The sequence below is a fragment of the Triturus cristatus genome, chromosome 3_2, assembly GCF_964204655.1.
Source record: "Triturus cristatus chromosome 3_2, aTriCri1.1, whole genome shotgun sequence".
Lineage (NCBI taxonomy): Eukaryota > Metazoa > Chordata > Amphibia > Caudata > Salamandridae > Triturus > Triturus cristatus.
Window position 1 is genome coordinate 686,178,302 of NC_140584.1, and position 20,043 is coordinate 686,198,344.

The window sequence follows — 20,043 nt, forward strand, 5'->3', positions numbered from 1 at the left end:
TGAAAATTCCTACCAGACCTTTTGAGAACAATACCAGTGATAACAACACACGTTTGCTCCACAACCCCTGGATTACTTTTGTGCACAACAGATAACTTGCCTTTGTTCCAACACTTCCCATCCTCAAGTATTACTGAATACTTTCTAACAGGAACCACTCTTTTGGGTGATCAGAAGCGAGATAACCTCCTTGCACCTCTAAATGGAACTTTCACCCTGACGTAACCTCCTTCACCCACATCCAGAGATTTGGACACAGAGGTGCTTGTTTTGAGCACTCCTCTCTTTCACCCCACGCAAAACTTCTGCAGGAACTATTTTATTTTCCAACCTCAACCTATTCAACAGTGATCCTGGCAATCTCCCTTTAAGTAACACAAAAGGAGAAAACTTGGTTTCCGCATTGAGTGTAGTGCGAAGAGACCAAATTCCTCACCTCTTGCATCCAGTCTAACCTACTTGCAACAGATAATTGTATGTTCTCCTTTATAACCCTGTTGCACCTCTCAACCAAACCTTTGCTCCTTGGTTGATATAATGAGGTAGTAACATGTTTGACACCGAAACTAACAGAAAAGATTCAAACTCAATTGCGGCCTATTGTCGGTAAAAAATCCTTCTGGAACCCCTTCACGAAAAAACTGCTTTTTCAGCACCCCCTCCACTATAGAGGAAGTAATACTATTGATAAAGGCTACCTCCAACCACCTAGTATGATAATCAACAATCGCTATGCCATACTTCATGTGACCATGGCTTACACCCACCGGGCCAATTATGTCCATAGCCACTTTTGACCGTGCAACATCCGGAACTGGAACAGCCGCAATGGGACTGGGAACTGTGACTTGCGTCTTATCACTAGCGAAACAAGCCTTGCACTCTCTCACATATTGTTTCACTTGCCTGTCCACACCCGGCCACCAAAACAATTCTCACCCTTCTTTTCATTGCTCTCATGCCAATATGGCCCTAATGAGCAAGTTCCAGAATGTTACTTCTCAGAGTACAAGGTACCACTAACAAATCAGCTCTTCTCAATAAACCTCTCACCATAGATAACTCTGATTCAGTTTTTCTGAAAGCATCCAAAAGATCATCATGAAATTTTCCTCTGGGCCACCCCTTACAAGTGTATTCAATGACTTTATTCAGTATGTAGTCACTCTTCAAAGCCTCAATCCACTCGGATTCAGAAATAGCACTCTGCGATATATTTGTTATCTCACTAATCACCACATCATCCTCCTCTGAGGTGGCGTGGTCCTCCTCTCCACTTTTCACAGGAAGCCTCCACAAACAGTCAGCCATTATATTCTTGATACCAGGAATATACTCCATTTTGTAACAATACTCTTGCATTCTGTACTGCCACTTGACAATTCTCTGAATCGCCCTGCCAGCGCCTTTCGTAGTAAACATGTCAATCAAAGGTTTATGATCTACATGGACAACAAACTCTGCCCCACAAATACTGTCGAAAATGGTTCGCACTCCACCAATAAGCTAGGGCCTCTCGTTCCACCACTGAGTATGATGCCTCGGCAACCTTGTGAATGCGACTGTCAAAAGCAACCACTTCTTCTCTCCCATTTTTCCTTTGAAGGAAAACAGCTCCCAAACCATATTGACTTGCATCCGTGATAATTATACTGGGATCCTTAGTGTCAAAAGGTTTTAGAGGAATGGAGCTTGCAGTCTCTCTTTTCACATCACTGAACTCTTTCTCACATGAATCATCCCATTCAAATTTTGCATTTTTCTTTAACAAACTACTCATGGCATGTGTTCTTTGTGCACACCTAGTGATAAGCTTGGAATAATATTGCATCAACCCCATGAATTATCTGAGTTGATCTTTTCCTTGAGGCACAGGGGCCTCAAGAATGGATTTGACTAAACTTTCTTTGGGTTCAACACCCACAGTAGATAATTTATGCCCCAGATGTGTAACTTCGGACACACCAAATTTGCACTTATGAGCTCTTAGAGTGTCGCAGTTCTGTTCTAAAACATTCAAAACATCTGCAAGACGTCTGTCATGATTGGTTTTGGAATCACCAAACACCAGCACATCATCTTAAAAACATAGAATCCCCTCTACATCTTCAAACAACACCTCCATTAGTTGTTAGAACACTGCAGACTCAGGAGCCTGTCCAAAAAGGCATCCTTTTAAAACAAAAAGCTCCTTCTGGTGTGACAAATTAAGTCAAATGACGAGATTCTTCATGCAAAACAATTTGATGGTAAGCAGAAGTCATGTCTAGAGTAGAAAACCAACTGGCATCCTTAATTAGAGACAACATTTCTGTTATGGTCGGTAATCGGGGCCGGACTGGCCTTAGCGGGCACCGGGCAATCCCCCGGTGCGCCGCACAGGTGGGGGCCGTTTTTGGTTACAGTGCCGTTTTTGCAGCATAGCTGCACAATCGTCCGAAAACTGGCCCTGGCAAAGAGCTCGACGGCAACCCCAACCCCCCGTGGGGGTGGAGGGGGGCGGCCGAGCACTCTGCCAGCGCCGGTTTTGGTTCCCAGTCTGGCTCTGTCGGTAATGGATGCCAATTCACCCATATGTTGGCATTTAAGTCCCTAAGGTCGACACACATTCTCAAACTACCATTTGGCTTCCTCGCCAGAACTATGGGTGATAACCATTCTGACATTTCTGTTGGTTCTATGATATCTTGACTTTGTAACATGTCCAGTTCCTTCCATAGCTAAGCTCTGATGGCAAGAGGTACTCTCAGTACCTTATGTACAACCGATTCGGCTCCAAATTTTAGCCGAATATGATGTTTGAACCCTTCTATCCTCCCAAGTGTTTCAGAACAACAATTCTTTCTTGAGCAATACTTGCTCAGTACTATTGGGATCCAAAATGATTCCTAAATTTCATTGCTCTAACCACACCAACAATGTAGTTCCATGTTTGGCAACCTATATAATGGCAGATGTGTTATTCCCTTTGAAGGAAAGTATGGCCCTAAATTCTCCCACAACTTCAATAGGTTTCCCACAACACGTTGAAGGTTTAATGGAGGACTTTACCAATTCTACCCCATTCAAATTTTTCCACTCATCAATACTTAACAACGTGAATGGAGAACCAGAATCTGCAATCATGGTTTCTGCAATATCGTTGACCATAATTTTGACAACAGGGCCTTTTAATAGGATTGCTATCCACTTGCATAATTTCACTCTTGTCTTGTGGTTCACTGGGAATTATATCCACACACAACACTACACTTTCATCACTGGTATCGGATGAGTGTTCTTCTTATTGTTTGCACACACTACCTACAAGCTTAGATGTGGATACTTTAGGTTTCATTTTAGATCGGCACACTTGTACAAAATGTCCTTTTTTCTTAAAGCCAGAACATACTTTGTCACGAGCAGGGCAAGACATTGAATTCCCTAAATCATTTGCGTTACCACACCTGTAGGATAATAATATTTTGTTTTTCTTTCTATTCTCTTTCTTTTTGTCACAAACACAAACAACAGCTGCCATATTTGTCGATGAATCCCCCCAAGAGACATTTCTGACATAAAAGATGCAGTGCTCTCGATGCCTGTTGCTAAATAAAATTCCATGGGAAAACCATCAGACCCTGGGGCTTTCCCTGTTTTAATGGCTTTCATTGCTTCAACAATATATTTAGAGGAAATATCTGCTTGTAAGGGAGAGAGGTCTATGGAAGTATCAAAGACTTTAGGAATAGGAAATATAAAACGTTCATGTAATGATTGATTCCATAATCTCCATGAAAAAAGGTCATTGTTCAATGCTTGTAATGAATTGTTGGTGAATGGTAGATGGGACAACAGTGGATTTAGAAACACAAAAAAATATAAATAAATATATATTTAAGAAAATAAAAATATTAGTGGAAAAAAGTAAGCAGCAATGGGTGGGAAATATTATCTCTTCCTATGGTTCTGGGAAACGGAATGGGGTGTTTCTCTGTAATAAGGATTCAAATATCAGCCTCCTTTTCCAAAATTCAGATGATTAAGGTAGATGGGTAGAAATTCACCTTTCAATTAATAAAATTCCTATTTCTTTGTTCAACACTTATGCACCTACCAAACCTGTTACTGTGTTTTGGCCTACTATTTCAAATTTATGTATCTTCCACAGATTCTATAATATTTGGGGGGGTTGTAATCTGGTTTTTGAGATCTGTATCTCAAAAACCAGATTGTCTCGGGAACATTAGTGCCGCCTCCCAGTCAGTGCCCTCAAGTGTGTCCACCTCTGCTTCCCATGTTAGCTTCAGTTACCGGAAGGCATCCAGGATGTTGTTATTGATTGTTTTTACATGTATGATAGCGCTTTTTCAGATAGTTCGTCCAATAGGAGTCTACCTCCTAAAAGGGCATATTCTGGGAGGTCTTGGTAAATATTCTCGGCTTCCCATGCATGTGCTAACTGTAAGTATTTGTAGTGCTGGTGATCTTGAAGTTGAAAATCACACTGCAGGGAGGTAAAGGGCATGAGGGTACCACCTTCCATTAAGTCATCCACTTTGGAGATTCCTATGTTATCCCAGGAAGCAAAACCCTTGAATTTAGTGATTTCTTTTAGGGTTTTGTCCAGCCATAGTGGTGTTTTCCGTTTTGTATTTCCATCCAATAAAGGAATTTGCCTTGTCCCAAGCATCTAAAGTAAGTTGAGTAGCTGGTAGGAGGTTGGATGTCCCTGTTCCGCCATAAAGGAAGTGATGGTATTAATGCCTCTGGAATTGGGTCTGTTCCAGGGCATAGGTGGGATGGTTCCTATCTACCCCTAGTCATTAATCACAATTAAATGAGATGCCCAGGGATCGGGGAGGCCTATGCCTCCGTTATATGGGCTACATTGTAGTTTACGGACTGCGTTTCCTGGATGTCCGTCATGCCACAAGAGTTTTCTCAGCTCGGTATTGATATTGGTAAATACCTACACTATGAGTCTGTAGTATGTGTTTTGGAAAACGTATATGAGTTTTTGCAGGGTGATCATCTCAAACATTGCAGCTTTTCCCAGGAGCGTCAGGGGAATTTGCTTCCAGCTGGCTGCATCAAATTGTAAGTCACCTAGAATTGTTTTTATATTATGCTGAATATATTGTTTCGTGTTCGACGTACCATAAATCCCTAAATAGCGGAATCCTTCCCCAATAAGTTTGAGCTATTGTGGGAGATCAGTCGGGTCAAAGGAGTCACCTATGGGGAAAAAGCACAGACTTATCGTATATTCAGCGTGAGAGCTGTAGTTTTCAAACACCTGGAAGACCGTCTGGATCGAGATTGTAGGCCGAGTGAGACAGAGCAGGATGTCATCTGCATATAAGAAGATTTTTTTCTCTGGGATAGAGAATCCTTCCATTCATCAGGATGGGTTCAAATTAGGTAAGCCGGTGGCTCTAAAGAGGAGTGGGGAGAGTGGGCAACTTGGTCAGGTTCCCCTCTTAATGGGGAAGTCAGGATGTTATTCACTCTGACCACAGCTGTCGGTTTTGTGTATAATAGATTTACCCATCCTCGGAACTGGGTCCAAATCCCAGCTTCTGCAAGTTTTGCAGGGGCAGCCAGCACGCGTGCTGGGGCCGCGGGGGTGTCACACGGGGGGGAAACGGGGCTTATAAATAAAAAATAAAAATAAATTACCTGGAGGCTGGGTCCAGCATCTTCTGTGCTCCTGCTCTCCTGAGTCCACTTCCAGAAGCAGGCAGCCAGGCTCCCACACCTAAGCCAATCACAACGCTCCAATGGAGTGTTGTGATTGGTCTGAGCACTGTGACACGGCGTTCAGCCAGCGGCTGTAGGGGTGGGCATGTTCTCCATGCAGGCTCTAATGCAGTCTGCATGGAGAACAGGGAAGTGCGCATCACTGCTTTGGGCGGCCCAAGAGGGCTGACCAAACAGTCATTGCACACTTGAGTGGGTAAACCACTCTGCCCCTGCCCTGCTCCGTGAACAGAGCAGCCCCGCCTACCCTCCCACCCGCAAATGAAACCTTAACATGTTAATAACTGAAAGTTATTATCATGTTATGTTTTCTCTTCTCGCAGTGCTTGAAAGCAGTGGGGCGATGCTCCTCTGCCATTGCGGAGGAGCCACCACTGAAGGTTTGGTTAATAAAAGGCCAATGAATCGCATCAAAGGCCTTCTCGGCATCCAGTAAAAGAAAAAGTTGGGGGTCAGACCTATGTAGGACCTGTGCAATCCAGTTGTGAAGCCTGCACAGGTTCCCTCTGGTGGAGCGTTTCGGCATGAAGCCGGACTGGTCCTTGTGTATGAAGGTAGTGATTACGCTTAGGAGCTAGGTTAGCTAGGACCTTAGTTTCAGCATTTATAAGGGAGATGGGGCGATATGAGGCGCAGGAGGAGGAGGAGGTCGAGGAGGTGGAGGGATTCCCTGGTTAATGGACTACTATAATGATGGCACTACAGAGGTCTGTCGGGAGAGTACAATCTTCCCGGGCCTTGTGGAAGAGACTGAGCATGTGGGGGCCAGAAGTGTTGCTTGCTTTTTTAAATATTCCACCGGGAGCCCACTGGGGCCTAGGGGCTTGCCTGAATTTAAGTGAAGGATTGCTTTTTGCACCTCTTCTAGGGAGATCTCTACATCTGTTGGCCCAAAAGGCTCTCTTTAACGGTTCATGGGACATTATCACAAGAATGCACCTTTGCAACTGAAGAAGGGAATCATGACAATAGTTGGAGAGAAAGGCGACATTCTGTTTGGAGGACACAAAGTGAAACAACTCCTCCAAGATCTTTCAACAACTACACTACAAAAGAGGAGATCCTATAAATGAGTCACTGAATTCCTCCACACACAAAAGATACCTTATAGATGGGGGAACTTCTTTTGACTGATTTTCTTCTGGGAGAATGGAAAGTATAATACCAGCTCTCTCCAAGAAGACAGTCAATCTCCTCCGTGAATGAAAAGAAAAAGAACATGAGTTACACCATATCAAGTGCATAACTGTATTATCAGTAATGTGTGAAGGTAACACAGCTGATATGTAATGGCAGGTGAACCATTGATTACTAGTGATTACTAGTGCAAAACCTACTACCAAATAGTGTGCATGCTTGTATTGTACACACCTGGGTCTTTGAATTTACTAATACACATATAACTCCTACACTGTCTTGGCTTCAAGTTATTGGGAGATGCCATGTCCATCCCTCATGTCAACATAAAGCTTACCAGTATAGCAAATGATCAGGCAAATAAACCTTCATGTAATGGAATATCTCCCAGAGTCTTGCAATAGAGTCAAACACAACAGAGATAGTTCACTATGTCAACCTCCAGCACTTTTGTCCCTCCCAGGCCTGAACTCGGTGTGTACCAAATGATGTGGAATGTACATACCACACTTACAACAATAACAATCTACTTTATGTCGCAACAGGTCAATCCCACACTATATCTGGTGAGACACAGGACTCCGACCAGACTCCACCTCCGCCCACCCAACCCCAGAATCAAGCCTCCAGTGGATTTCCTTGACACACGGACGTGGAGGACGAACCTGGTCCATCTGGACAGCCTGGGCAGACAGAAACAATGAGTCTCACTGTGCCCACAACCACACTTCTCACCCCAGTGGCAACATCTCAGCTTACCTCTGCCCCAACAAGAGGTGGACCTAGCACTGGCAGCAACATCCCTAGCACTCAAGACCCACTTCTGGAGGTAAGCGATGACAACACTCTCACTGAGGATGGTAGAGCCAGTGAGAGGGTGCAAGCTGGGCCACAGCCACAGACCCTTGGGGGCAGGGGTGCTAGGAGGGTAACTGTGGGCCGGTTAAGTGAGGCCACTGGTGTCACTGACACACAGGCCAACATCGCCTGAGTCCAGGGCACCTATGAGGGCAACCAAGGAGAGATGGGCCCGGTAGGAGGCTGGACACTCACAATGACAATATGCACCAGCTCATTGGGGTGCTGAGGGACATCAACAACACACTCTTCAGGACTTTTCCCCCTACCACCTACCCCTTACTGTGGTCCAACTACATCTGGCCCTTCTACATCTACAGCAGCCACAGGAAGGGAGGCCATGGTATATGAAGACTCCTCAGACACCCCTGAGCCTGCAGCAGCAGACCCCCTGCACTCATAAACAGGGACAACCAAAAAACACAGCAGGATATTTGGTTGGTATAATGATGTGGAGTCAGGTGAGCATTTCTCCAAATCTGCGTTTATTGAAGAGCATCTTTAAATATGAACCGACAGGGAAGCAGGCTCACATCAACTGGCGCTCCCTGTTCAAGAATACACATTCCACATCCACAGTGCCTACATTCTAGTTTATGTAACAAGATCCCAACACATCTTCCCCTTACACAACAATAGAAAAACAACACGCAAAAATCTGTACATATGAACTAAAAAGAGATAACAATGGAAAACAAAATACAGAATGACATGTACCTCTTAACACCAAAAAGGATAAATGAATATGACAGCACATGACTGATCAGGTAAGACATACCCAAACAGAAGTGTGATAACATCTTTCATTTAAAACATAATACTGAAACTTGGAAGGCAAGTGAAAATTCCTACCAGACCTTTTGAGAACAATACCAGTGATAACAACACACGTTTGCTCCACAACCCCTGGATTACTTTTGTGCACAACAGATAACTTGCCTTTGTTCCAACACTTCCCATCCTCCAGTATTACTGAATACTTTCTAACAGGAACCACTCTTTTGGGTGATCAGAAGCGAGATAACCTCCTTGCACCTCTAAATGGAACTTTCACCCTGACGTAACCTCCTTCACCCACATCCAGAGATTTGGACACAGAGGTGCTTGTTTTGAGCACTCCTCTCTTTCACCCCACGCAAAACTTCTGCAGGAACTATTTTCTTTTCCAACCTCAACCTATTCAACAGTGATCCTGGCAATCTCCCTTTAAGTAACACAAAAGGAGAAAACTTGGTTTCCGCATTGAGTGTAGTGCGAAGAGACCAAATTCCTCACCTCTTGCATCCAGTCTAACCTACTTGCAACAGATAATTGTATGTTCTCCTTTATAACCCTGTTGCACCTCTCAACCAAACCGTTGCTCCTTGGTTGATATAATGAGGTAGTAACATGTTTGACACCGAAACTAACAGAAAAGATTCAAACTCAATTGCGGCCTATTGTCGGTAAAAAATCCTTCTGGAACCCCTTCACGAAAAAACTGCTTTTTCAGCACCCCCTCCACTACAGAGGAAGTAATACTATTGATAAAGGCTACCTCCAACCACCTAGTATGAAAATCAACAATCGCTATGCCATACTTCATGTGACCATGGCTTACACCCACCGGGCCAATTATGTCCATAGCCACTTTTGACCGTGCAACATCCGGAACTGGAACAGCCGCAATGGGACTGGGAACTGTGACTTGCGTCTTATCACTAGCGAAACAAGCCTTGCACTCTCTCACATATTGTTTCACTTGCCTGTCCACACCCGGCCACCAAAACAATTCTCACCCTTCTTTTCATTGCTCTCATGCCAATATGGCCCTAATGAGCAAGTTCCAGAATGTTACTTCTCAGAGTACAAGGTACCACTAACAAATCAGCTCTTCTCAATAAACCTCTCACCATAGATAACTCTGATTCAGTTTTTCTGAAAGCATCCAAAAGATCATCATGAAATTTTCCTCTGGGCCAACCCTTACAAGTGTATTCAATGACTTTATTCAGTATGTAGTCACTCTTCAAAGCCTCAATCCACTCTGATTCAGAAATAGCACTCTGCGATATATTTGTTATCTCACTAATCACCACATCATCCTCCTCTGAGGTGGCGTGGTCCTCCTCTCCACTTTTCACAGGAAGCCTCCACAAACAGTCAGCCATTATATTCTTGATACCAGGAATATACTCCATTTTGTAACAATACTCTTGCATTCTGTACTGCCACTTGACAATTCTCTGAATCGCCCTGCCAGCGCCTTTCGTAGTAAACATGTCAATCAAAGGTTTATGATCTACATGGACAACAAACTCTGTGCCCCACAAATACTGTCGAAAATGGTTCGCACTCCACCAATAAGCTAGGGCCTCTCGTTCCACCACTGAGTATGATGCCTCGGCAACCTTGTGAATGCGACTGTCAAAAGCAACCACTTCTTCTCTCCCATTTTTCCTTTGAAGGAAAACAGCTCCCAAACCATATTGACTTGCATCCGTGATAATTATACTGGGATCCTTAGTGTCAAAAGGTTTTAGAGGAATGGAGCTTGCAGTCTCTCTTTTCACATCACTGAACTCTTTCTCACATGAATCATCCCATTCAAATTTTGCATTTTTCTTTAACAAACTACTCATGGCATGTGTTCTTTGTGCACACCTAGTGATAAGTTTGGAATAATATTGCATCAACCCCATGAATTATCTGAGTTGATCTTTTCCTTGAGGCACAGGGGCCTCAAGAATGGATTTGACTAAACTTTCTTTGGGTTCAACACCCACAGTAGATAATTTATGCCCCAGATGTGTAACTTCGGACACACCAAATTTGCACTTATGAGCTCTAAGAGTGTCGCAGTTCTGTTCTAAAACATTCAAAACATCTGCAAGACGTCTGTCATGATTGGTTTTGGAATCACCAAACACCAGCACATCATCTTAAAAACATAGAATCCCCTCTACATCTTCAAACAACACCTCCATTAGTTGTTAGAACACTGCAGACTCAGGAGCCTGTCCAAAAAGGCATCCTTTTAAAACAAAAAGCTCCTTCTGGTGTGACAAATTAAGTCAAATGACGAGATTCTTCATGCAAAACAATTTGATGGTAAGCAGAAGTCATGTCTAGAGTAGAAAACCAACTGGCATCCTTAATTAGAGACAACATTTCTGTTATGGTCGGTAATCGGGGCCGGACTGGCCTTAGCGGGCACCGGGCAATCCCCCGGTGCGCCGCACAGGTGGGGGCCGTTTTTGGTTACAGTGCCGTTTTTGCAGCATAGCTGCACAATCGTCCGAAAACTGGCCCTGGCAAAGAGCTCGACGGCAACCCCAACCCCCCGTGGGGGTGGAGGGGGGCGGCCGAGCACTCTGCCAGCGCCGGTTTTGGTTCCCAGTCTGGCTCTGTCGGTAATGGATGCCAATTCACCCATATGTTGGCATTTAAGTCCCTAAGGTCGACACACATTCTCAAACTACCATTTGGCTTCCTCGCCAGAACTATGGGTGATAACCATTCTGACATTTCTGTTGGTTCTATGATATCTTGACTTTGTAACATGTCCAGTTCCTTCCATAGCTAAGCTCTGATGGCAAGAGGTACTCTCAGTACCTTATGTACAACCGATTCGGCTCCAAATTTTAGCCGAATATGATGTTTGAACCCTTCTATCCTCCCAAGTGTTTCAGAACAACAATTCTTTCTTGAGCAATACTTGCTCAGTACTATTGGGATCCAAAATGATTCCTAAATTTCATTGCTCTAACCACACCAACAATGTAGTTCCATGTTTGGCAACCTATATAATGGCAGATGTGTTATTCCCTTTGAAGGAAAGTATGGCCCTAAATTCTCCCACAACTTCAATAGGTTTCCCACAACACGTTGAAGGTTTAATGGAGGACTTTACCAATTCTACCCCATTCAAATTTTTCCACTCATCAATACTTAACAACGTGAATGGAGAACCAGAATCTGCAATCATGGTTTCTGCAATATCGTTGACCATAATTTTGACAACAGGGCCTTTTAATAGGATTGCTATCCACTTGCATAATTTCACTCTTGTCTTGTGGTTCACTGGGAATTATATCCACACACAACACTACACTTTCATCACTGGTATCGGATGAGTGTTCTTCTTATTGTTTGCACACACTACCTACAAGCTTAGATGTGGATACTTTAGGTTTCATTTTAGATCGGCACACTTGTACAAAATGTCCTTTTTTCTTAAAGCCAGAACATACTTTGTCACGAGCAGGGCAAGACATTGAATTCCCTAAATCATTTGCGTTACCACACCTGTAGGATAATAATATTTTGTTTTTCTTTCTATTCTCTTTCTTTTTGTCACAAACACAAACAACAGCTGCCATATTTGTCGATGAATCCCCCCAAGAGACATTTCTGACATAAAAGATGCAGTGCTCTCGATGCCTGTTGCTAACTCTACAGCTGTATGTAAAGTGAGATTAGGTGCCGTTAGTAAGGTCTTTTGAATTTTTTTGCTGTTGGTGTACTCAACAATTTTGGTCTCTGAACAACTCTTCTTCAAACTCCTTATACTCACATGTGGATGCCAACATCCTTAAAGCTCCAACGTAAGTCTCAATTGGCTCTCCTAGCAATTGATGATGTTTATGAAATGTATGCCTTTCTAGCACTACGTTTTTATGTGGTTTGAATCCTATATCTAGCATCCTCATGGCAGACATATAATTGTCAACATCACCTTCCCCCAAAATCTGTTGTGGTAAAAGTTGTAAGAGTTTTCTACCTTCCGACCCTAAACAATGGTACTATAAAGCATACTTCTTTTTATAAGTAAAATCTTCACAATCAATAGCAGCCATATACACTTAGAAACTTTCTTTCCACAGGTCCCATTCAACATCAGCATTGTTCGTACTAGGAGAAAATGAGGGTGGAGGTACTATGCTTTGATACATGGCAGAAAAATAAGGAAGAGAGAAGTAGAAACAAAATCAGTTAATACATATAAATGTATCAGGTGTGCTAATCAGTCGTTGAAATACTAACAATAATACCCAAACAGAGTATGTAAAGGAAGTACGTAAGCCTGCTAGCCTGCAAATATTAGAATAACAGTTTTAGTCAACAACCATAAACTATTATTATAATTGTGGAAAACACCTGAAACTAATTATAATGATCAGAGTGAAAACACATACATTTTTGCAATAGATAAAATGTGCCTATCACTGCAATTTTGAAATAATGAGGACAGGCTTTATAAAGTGTGCCTGTCACCACATCCATACTTTTAAACGTTTTATGCTGCTCAGGATTCCTTGGTGTGCCAGGCACCGATTGTTCGTTTTATTTTTTTTTATCCTCAAGGCGAAACTGATACGCACATCGCGGTTTCTACAAACCCGGGAGGAGGACGTTGCAGGCACAGGTTGCTAGGCAACGAAGAGAGTCCTGTAATACTGTCAGAAGAAATGACGTTGCTGGCACAGCGGAACAAGTTGCCAGGAAACCAGGAGAAGTCCATCCAACGCTGCTGTGAGAAGTGACGTAGCCGGCACAAAGAGCTGGTTGCTTAGGAACGACCAGACTATCCATGAGGCCCTCACAGGAACGAAAATAGAAACTCCAGAAAACGGCACAAAGGAGGAATCGGGCAAAAACCCATGGAAACCGATCAGCTACAGCAGAGCAAGGAGATCTCGCTGAGTGAAAGGAATACAGGAAAAACGGTATTCACTCACAGCAACAACGAAGTGACGAAGGTGCAAGAGGGCATAGACGGCACGCAGAAGGCATGCGTGGGACTCTGTCAGTCCATTTGTCGCCAATACAAAGATGCAGAGTCCGGTGAGTATTTCTCCAAATCTGCATTTATTGAAGAGCATCTTTAAGTTCTGACCTACAGGAAAGCAGGCTCACATCAACTGCCGCTCCCTGTTCAAGAATACACATTCCACATCCACAATGCCTACATTCTAGATTATCCACAATGCCTACATTCTAGATTATGCAACAAGATCCCAACAGTTGGCAAGGCACCCACCACAGCCAGGAAGAAGGGTTGCCCCATATGTCCTCCTTTGTGTGCAACACAATAACTTTGTTGACTATTCCTGTACACAGTTTGTTTCTGATGGGAGGAGTTTGTTGGACTTTGGACTTCAGACAATGTGGCTCCTACAAAAATGGTTTCAGCCACCAACACTGACAATTACGCTCCTGTGTAGTCACCATTTCGCTATGTTTTTAGGGAACAATGTTCACAATGTGCACTGCAATAAAATTTCTTTTCACAAAATCATTAGCTCAGGTCGTATCATTCACAACTAGCAATTAATTATTTTATCATGTTGTGTGCCACCAAATGTAAATGGAGGCTACTTGTGTATGATTGGACATATTGAATGTCAAAATTGTGTAACTGAGTATCACAACCATGTCACCCAAACACAGACATACAAACTTGCAGTCTCCTGACATCTTTATTCCATTGTTTCAACCTAATGTCAGAAACAGAGTAAAATGTTACATCACTGAAATGATCTGTGTCAGTGACCACAAATGTCATGTGGAGACCTACGCAGCATGGTCAGAGGTGATACATCGGAGAATGCCAAATAGAGTAGCCAAATTACAATTGGTTTATGGAATCAGCTAGAGCCAAATCAACAACTTCACAATAGGAATCCCTCTTCATTGAAAACCAGGAACCAAAACATGGCATTACAACAGTTTCTGAGCATAGGTTCATTCCAATCCAGTGTTGTGACATCCGGTGGAATGTCACACACATTTTTCAGTGGTGTGCCACACCCTCTGTGGCATACAATGATGAGACACAGCAACACCTAGATCCAGTTCATGCACATTGAAGACTTAGGCAATGCGAAGAGAGACTAACATGAATTTGTCCAACAACCACATTGTGTTGGAGAACATAATGGCACACATTTTGTTAAAGGACCACCACACAACAGGGAACAAGTCCTATGGAGTTTCAGCAACGTCCATCCTATTGCTGTGCAAGCTGGTTTGGTACCGGAGAAGTACAGCCAAAGTCTGTGCCAGACATTCCCAGGAACATTCGATATCTAATTCGTACATCAAAGCAGCAACATATACCTGCTGATGTCACAACTCCGTTATGTCCAATTGAAGATAACATGGTGAAGGTAACTACAACAGACCAATACATAGAGATTAGCTGAGAAACTATACATATGACACCAATCACAGTCCACGTCTGGAGTACACAGTACATTAATGTCACCTACACAAACAATGTGTGCACAGAGATTCCCACAGCTGTACAAACCTAACAAGTATCCATGAACATCCTACTCCCAGCTTCACAACAATAGTCATTATAACAGTCAAAGTCATGACATTTTCCAGTATACTTACACTAGAGTGGAAGTTGTTGATGAGCCCTTGAGGCATGTCAACTCCTTCCTCTTCACCACTTTCATCATCATTTGGCATTTCAGGATCCTCACCCGGTGGCTCCTGCTGGTCTTCATCCCTTGCAATGAGGGGAATGTTCTGTCGCAGTGCAAGGTTGTGGAGCATGCAGCAGGACCGAGTGAGTAGAGGAGGACTCCCCCCCCAGTCTTGTCCTGACATCTGAATCTGGCCTTCAGGAGCCCAAAAGCCTGCTCCACTGGCTGCCGTGTTCTACCATGGGTGTCATTGAAGCAGACTTCCCCTGGTGTTGTTGGATTCCCCAGCGGTGCCAACAACCATGGGCGGTTGGGATATACTGAGTCTCCTAGATGTAAGACAGACATAGGTGTAATGAGTCACACATTTGCAGAAAATGTGACCAGACATCACACATACAAAGGTTGGACACATCTTACTCATCAAGGAGCCAGGCCCTCTACAGAAGTAGTTGTGACATCAACTGGGGTATGGTGCTGTTCTGCATTAGAAAAGAGTTATGGGCAGGTCCTGGAAATTCTGGCACAGACATGTGAGATGTGTAAATCCACTAGACATGCCACTTGCACGTTGGTAGAAGGGAAGTGCTTCCTGTTATAGACCTGTACACTGGCTTGCAGTGGAACTAAGGCAATATGTGCAATCAATGACGTGGGATACATAAAAGCCACCCTTCACATTCACCAAATCTTCACATCTGGGGAACTGAATGTAGCTGTCCATGTGTCTCATCAGTGCTGAAAGCACATCACGTCGCACCCCACTGAACATAGGTTGTGCCATTCCACCAGATATAGCTACAGGGTACTGAAAAGTACATGTGGCCAGGAAATGCAGTGCTGCTATCACTTTCACCATTGGTGTGAGAAATGTGGGACATAAATGAGGCTCCAACTGGTCACATAGATCTTGTATTGCTAGCAACCTTGACCCCTGCCAGCTTCTTGCTTTGTTTGCTCTTGCCGTGAGGGGAACGGCCACGAGGATTTTCGCAGCATCTCCCGGCATTATTCCATCCCGCCGTGAGGGGAACGGCCAGCACGGACTACGACACCCAGCGGCCAGTGCTCATCCCAGGCGCCTGTCATTGACATCAGCAGGCAGCGCCGGGGGAGCTTAAAGGCGGCTTCGGTGTTACGCAGCGCGGGACGCGCGCGGGCGAAGCCCGGGCCAAGGGCGGGCCCGTCCTTGCCCGTCTCTGACCGATTCTGACTGGACTGGGCCACATCTCTAACGCTGCTGTTGTGGCAGTACACTTAAGGTAGAAGGGTGCACTTACATTGATTGGATTCGCAAGTGTTTGTTGCATTTCCTTGTTTTGCTCTATAGGCGAATATTCCATACTGCTAGTATTCTGCTCTGGTGGTGTAAAATATTAACTTCCAATTGACTTCATCTAGGCTATCGACTATATTGGCTCTAGTATTGTGTATATAGTGTATGATGGCAACCAAAGGGAAACGTACCGGTGGGAGTGGGTCTGTGACGGGTACTCTTGACCATTTCATTACTAGAGCTGTATCAGTTCTAGAGCACGAACTAGCTATAACTGAGCGACGCCTGTCCGCAGAGCTAGCGCAAGCCAGACGCTCATCCCTGGGAACTTTGGCACTGGCTAAATCTCCTTCGAAGCCAGCGGGACAGGATGGGGGTGATTTAGTACCTCGGGAGAATCTTGGGGTTTGTACTTCTATATCGCAGACCTGTAGTGAAGTGTGTGATGTTCCTGGTGATTCAGGCGACATAGCCATAACAACATGCAGCCCCCCCGTTACTACTAAATCTGCTTTAACCTACCCGCAGACAAGGGCTAGCAAAAAAACTGTAAATCCTCCCAACTCTAAGAGGAAACGAGTAGGGATGTCCCAGGGAGGGAGAAAGGCCAAACACCCTAATGTTACGGAAAAATCTCCAATGGGGGTGATCCAGGACGAAGATCATTTATCTCCAAGTGGGAATGCTACTAGGCATATAGACCAGCCCCAATCGAGTAATATGATTCCCCAGATAGAGAAAATGGTCCGTTCTCTGTTACTACCTCTGCTGGAAAGGGTTAAGCTGGTTAGTGAGAAGGTAGATCGACTAGAACAAACTGTCTTAGACAATTTTTGTTCACTTAAAAATGTTATAAAACTAGCTACCAAGGAAAGGGATAATCTTTTAGGGGTGTCTTCTACTCTCCCTATTCTCCCGCTGGTATCTCCTGATTATGAAGTAATGTCCGGGGTTACACCTGAGGCTGCTCTCCCCAAGGCTCAGGTTATTGACAACTCTATTAAACAATGTGTCGGCCAAGTGGGAGATAACCCTACGAGTGTGTCCAGTACCAATGCTGGGAAAAAGTGCGTGAACAAGGGAAGGATTTTGGAATCTGGGGTCAAAAACAGTACATTGTCCAGGGATCACATACATTTGCCCCCTGCTTGTACTCCTTATGTAGCCGTACTGACAGGAGTTCCGGAATAAAACGAAGGTGTACTGGAATCGTATCAGCAATTAAAAAACAAAGTCACCTTCTGGCTAAATAGGAACAGACCGCTCCCAAATTATTTGGATGGAAAGATCCTCTTTGCTAGAAGGGTTAGCTGGGTAGGCCCAAGACCCAAAGATGTTCCTGGGGACTCCATTATTGTCAACTTTGGAGATAGTCGTATAGTGCATTATATCTGTGACTCTCGACTGGCTTGTGACCAGACAAAAATTGGGGTACATGACTTAGGGTATTTTTACAATTCTAATCCCAATATTCCTGCAGGATTTAGCCCAGCTCTGAAAAATTGGGAAGCAAATGACCTGTGCGATCCAGTAGCTCTTGCCTGACCGGTATCTGGGACGCAGTTTCTTATTACATCTCCCAATCCAAGTATTCCAGCCGGAGAGCCTAAGCTTAATGAAAATGTATATTACTCCCCTGTTAACGGGACGGCTGAGATAGTAGATGTAATAACCCCTGAACTGTCTGGGGATATGCAACATGGACGTGAGCAGTCGTGTGCTGACCCTGCACACGTTCATGGCCAAGGAAGGGAGGGGGGATCAATGGTTTCTTGGAATATTGCAGGCTTAAAGTCAAAAATGGACTCCCCGGAATGGTTAGCTTATATAGGCAACTTTGATGTTTGCCTCTTCCAGGAAACCTGGTCCTGTGAGCCCCAGTTTCTACGGGGTTTTTTGAATTTTTATGTCCCCGCAACCCAGGGTCTAAGGGGGCGCCCAAAGGGAGGCCTGGTAATCTGGGTTCGACAGGATGTATTTCCTGAGGCTTGTGCAATATTTACTGGGTCTGAGGATATCCAACTAGTCAGGGTGTCACTTGGGACTCTGGGTGACCTGGATATCTACAACTTGTATCTGAGAGACCCCAATAGGACGGGCTCCCAGGTTTTGGCTCACTTAGTTTCCCTTATTGACCAGTACTCAGGTGGGAGGAGAATACTCGTCGCTGGGGATCTGAATATTACCTTTGAACCACTTTTAGACCCTGACTCTGGGTGGGGCGTTGACGCTGTGGAAGATCAATTATGGGGGGTACCTGTGCTTGATCTCAGTCCAATAAAAAGGTGGACTGAGATTATTGTCCAGGCTAATGCTCTCTGCTATGAGTATGGCCTGAGGGCCTTGAATGGGAGGACGCCAGGTGATAAACAAGGGGCGAAGACATTTGATAATGGTCGGCATTCCAGCAGGATTGATTATGTTTTATGTAGCTTGAAATTATGGCAATCTGTTCTAGACATGGTTGTTGAGGCTAGAGTTGAGAGTGACCATAACCCTATCTGTGTAACTCACCGATGGTGGTCTAGCAATCGCCTACTAGCCGGTGAGATGGTTCCGTGCCCCCCTGAGGTAATTTTAACGAACAATATGCGCAGACTTAAGTGGGGGGAGCTCGAGCATAACATCCTGGCTATTGCCGATATAGATAAGAAACTAGCTGATTCCATTGCTGAGCTTGAGGGTATGCTAATCCATGTCCCAGGCAGTGTTGAAGTCACAGAATGCCATGATAAGTTGTTTGCTGAAATAGGTTCTTATTTTATGAAGCCTTTGAGGAACAAGAATAAGGCTCCAACTAAGAGAAATAGATGGTTTGACGGTGCTTGCAGAGAATCTAGGGCCAACCTGGTGATAGCTCTGTCTAATGGAGGAAAGGATTGTGTCCGCTTCGCCAGACTAGCATACAAAAAAGCTGTAAGAATGGCCAAAAAGAACTGGGACGAGCAACGTTGGCTTGATTTAAAAAGTGCTTGTCGTACTAGAGATTCCCGGTTATTTTGGAACATTCTTAAGTGGGACAGAGGTGGGCGGCCTGATAGTCCTTCTAATTATGTCTCACAGGTAGAGTGGGTCCAATATTTCAAACCCCAATATGCCTACAATATCTCGTTTAATTTTGCATGGGTGCCAAATTATGCTTTTTTCTCCCAGGGTCCCTTTTGCATCCAAGATGCTAAAAGGGCCCTATGCTCAGTCACCAGTGGACGTGCCCCTGGCCAGGATAGGGTTCCTTCGGATGTTTTTCTCCATGATAAAGATAATTGGAGCAAGTATATAACCTTATTGGCTAATGCTGTGGCTGCAGGCGCACCAGTCCCAAAATCATGGAGGGGGGCAGTCATCATACCTGTATTTAAGAAGGGTGATAGGACGCTCCCAGGAAACTATAGGCCAATTAGCCTTATTGATGCTATCCAGAAGGTGGTAGGGAGGATGGTCTTGAACCAAATCCAAGAATGGATCGATGATAACAACATTCTGTCACCATTCCAAGCAGGTTTTCGGAAATTAACCAGCACGGTGGACCAAGTTTTTTGCTTTGTCCAGCTCCATTGGAAGGTGGTGACATTGGGGAAGGGCAGTCTTTACGCAGCTTTTGTTGACTTAAGA

General features: G+C 44.3%; 1 long non-coding RNA gene across 1 annotated transcript in view; it reads left to right on the forward strand.

The window, feature by feature from the left end:
* Positions 1-20,043, forward strand: part of LOC146857970 (uncharacterized) — a 162,803-nt gene that overhangs the window by 75,072 nt on the left and 67,688 nt on the right. The window contains exons 6-7 of the long non-coding RNA XR_014979971.1: positions 7,425-7,708; positions 13,084-13,563. This is a non-coding gene — a long non-coding RNA (uncharacterized LOC146857970). The remainder of the gene's footprint in view (positions 1-7,424; positions 7,709-13,083; positions 13,564-20,043) is intronic.